Raw genomic sequence first — 3,680 nt, forward strand, 5'->3', positions numbered from 1 at the left:
TGGCAGCGTCCCCGCGGCAGTGGCGGCCGGACCCTTGCACCCGCCGGGGCCTGGGCGACACATGGGAGCCCGAATGCAACGGAGGTTGTTAAAATAACATGGATCAGGCTAAAAATACCCCGGCAAAAACTTGCCTTAAAAAAAAAAAAAAAAAAAAAAAAAAAGAGAGAAGCCAAACCCAACAACAGAAAGAGCTAAAAATATTCCCGGCTTTGGCAGGGCCGGCGCAGCCGGAGCCGATCCCGGCGAGCCACGGTCGGCGGCTCCCGCGCGTACGGGAATGTTGCTGGAGCGAATAAAAATGATAATTTAGTGCCCAGCGCGGTGCCGGGGCCGGCGGGAGGGGGATCCCCAGGCCTGGCACCCCGGCGTCCCCGCGGCGCGGCCGTGCCATGGGGCTGGGAGCCGTGGCAGCGCGCGGAGCGGTAATTAACGCCGATGATTGATAATTACCCCACCCAGCAAATAAAGCCAGCCCGCGGTTTGCCGGGCGGCCGTGGCGGTGGCGGGGCCGGCGCGGCACGCGGCAGCCCTGGGGCACCGCACTGGCCGGGGGGGGGGGGCTCCGGCCACGCTCCCCCAAATGGCTCCCGGCGGCGGGCCGGACTACACCTCCCAGGAGCCTTTGCCGAGCGCCGGGGGCCGGAGGCCGCCCTGGGAAGGGGAGATAAAAACTGTTTAGCTTGATTTTATTAAAGCCATAATTCAGGGCTGCGCAGTTATTGCAAACAAATGCTTCGGTTTGCGTCTGGTTTTGGCACTGGGACCATGCAAATGATGGCACGAGACGGCGCTGGGGGCCGGAGCGTGGGGAGCTGTGGCCTTGCCCAGTGCTGGGGGGTTGGGGGGGGGGACAGGGACCCCCGGAGCTGCCGGGAGCCCAGGCCAGGGTGCAGCCCCTGCTCCCCGATCGCGGCGCTGCCGGGGGCACAGCCTGGCTGGGGGCCACGGTCCCACCGCCCCGGCATGCCCGCACCGACCCCTGTGCTGAGCGGGGCCGGGGGTCCCAACGTCCCTGCCATGGGCAGGAGGGTGGGAAACTTTGGCAGAGGCTCGGCCGAGCCCGTGCTTTATGCCGGCGCCTCAATTTTTGCCCTTCTGACATTTTTATGGACTAATACATGGTTGAGATCGCATCGGGCTGTTTGTCACCGCGGCGGAGGCCTCGGTGCATTGCAACCTATAACAGCGCCGGGGGGGGCTTGCACAAGCGCTGGGCTTTGCCGGGAGCACCGCTGCCGTGGCGGTGCCGGTGTGCAGCTTGATCCCAGCGGTGCTGCTTTGCAAACCGGTGCCGGTTTGCATCCTGGTGCCGGTTTGCATCCTGGCCGTGGCAGTTTGTAGCCCAGTGCTGGTTTGCATCCTGGTGCGGGCGTGCAGCCTGGCCGCGGCGGTGCCGGTTTGCAGCCAGGTGCGGGTGTGCAGCCCAGCCGTGGTGGTGCGAGCGTGCATCCCGGTGCGGGTGTGCATGCCGGTGGCGGTGGACGGGGCGGTGAGCCGGCAGCGTGGCGCTGGCGGCTGGCTGGGCTCCCGCAGCTGTCCCCCTCCCTGGATTAAGTTGCAGGCCGGGCTCGAGCCGGGTGCTGCGCGGTTCCCCGGCGCGGCTGGGGAGCAGGGGGGGTGCTGCCGGGGGGCAGGTGGGGACGGTGGCTCCCGGCCGGGGTGGTGATACAGGGCTGGGTGCCAGCGCTGTAGCCGCTCCACATTGCAGCTTCCTCATTAATGACTAAAGACGGGGTCTGACGAGGGGCTGGGAGGCCGCGGCACAGCACCGGCATGGCTCCGGCACGGCCGTGGCGTGGGGGCTCCCCGCCTTGGCGCTGCGTGCCAGCCCGGCTGTGCCGCCGCATGCGCTGCATTTTAAAAAGTAGGTGTCAAAGTTAAAACAGATTTTGAGATTAACTCATCTGCTCCTTGTTAGCCACACTTGTGCCGGGGTGGCCGGGGACACACACACACACACACGCGCGCGCGTGTCCGGTGGGAAGAGCGGGATGCGGAGAACCCCAGATCCCGTGGAATTACCCTGGAGTGGTTTCATCTGTTCGTTAGCGATTAGCTAGATCCGTGCGGAGATGCCGCTGCGTGCCGGGGCACGGGGGGGACGGGCAGCCCGAGCAGCCGCGCGGCACGATCCGGGCAGCTGCCGTGAGCCCTTGTCACCGCCGGTAAATGCGGTGATTGCCCCAAACTGGAGGGGGAGTGCGGGAGGGGTGCGGGGGGGGGGGGTCTCAGCACCCCGGGCTGTGGGCACCCAGCCTTTGCCTCCTGTCCCTGCACCCCTGGGGCTGCCTGGTCGGGGGGGTGTGCGGTGCTGGCGGGGCTGGGGGCAGTGCTGCCGGCAGTGCCACCACGGGGTTCTGTGGGCCAAGCACTGCGTGCATGGCTGATCCCTGAGGAGGGACTGGGGGCGCGGGCAGGCTCTACAGAGCATTTGGGTGCCCCTCTGGGCACACTCGGCTCCTCGGGACCCCCTGGCCCGCAGCGTCCCCCTCCCCCCCCGCAGCCGGTTCCTCTCCTGGCGCTGATGGCAGCGATACGCGACAGCCGAGCGGGGAATTACGGCGGAAAATAAAAATAGCAGGATTTGGCGATTCGGTGACTCTGCAGAGATTCACACGGGCTGTGTGCTCCCCCCCCCCCCCCCCCTGGTAAATAAACACTCACCCAATAATCTCATTCTTGGAGTTCTTCTTTATCCGCTCCGTAAAACGAAACAGATGGGCACAGCGCGGCCCTGCCTGCCGCCCTGCCTGCCGCCCTGCCTGCCGCCCTGCCTGCCGCCCTGCCTGCCCCGCAGCATCACCCCGGGGCAGGATCTGACCCCACTGGGTGCTGGGGTCCCCCAGCCCTGGGGGGAGGGAGGGGATGAGTCCTTGCAGCCCCTCGGGGTTGCTCACTTCTGCTCCGTGCACAGGCAGCACAGGACCCCGTGGATGCAATGCTTTGCAGGGGGTTGTATGTGATATGGGGTCACCATGGGCCCCAAGTTTCGGAGGGTTCCCCGGGGGGTCCGTGTGCTTGGCCTCCGTGGGACACCAGGCCCGCGTGGGGCTGTGTGGGGTGGGACGCCGGGACCCCCTGGGCCCTCCCTGACTTCACTGTGGTCCCAGCCCGTGCCGGGCCTGCGGCTGCTCCCAAAATGGCCTCTGGGCCTTGCGAGCCGCGTGCGTCTGGTGTGCAAGTCGTGCATCGGGTGTGCGAGTCGTGTGTGCCGGCCGTGCAGGCAGCATGCACCGAGCAGCACGCACCAGCCGCGTGAGCAGCGTGCGCCAGTCGTGCAAGGAGCGTGCACCAAGCCGCGCGCGCCGGCGACGTGCACCATCCTGGCGAGCCCCGTGCAAGCCGCGTGCATCAGCCACGCGAGCCCCGTGCAAGCAGCGTGCGCCGAGCGGTGTGTGCACACGCAGCCCCGGCGAGCGTGCAAGCGTGCGGCAGCGCGCAGCCTCGCGGCAGCTCCAGCCTCCCCTTCCCTCCGTCGAAAGCCGACAGCTTGCGAGTGGCACTTAGCACGGAGCGACTGCCGTGTGATTACCCATCGGATAACGTTTTAATTGTACTTCTGGCACTCTGTCAAGCTAATTTGAACTGCATTTCAATATTACAGCATTTATTTAGTGCCATAACAATATGGATTAATCTTAAATTATAACACCGAGGAAATTATATTACACTTATTT

The sequence above is a fragment of the Gymnogyps californianus genome, chromosome 19, assembly GCF_018139145.2.
Source record: "Gymnogyps californianus isolate 813 chromosome 19, ASM1813914v2, whole genome shotgun sequence".
Taxonomy (NCBI): Eukaryota; Metazoa; Chordata; class Aves; order Accipitriformes; family Cathartidae; genus Gymnogyps; species Gymnogyps californianus.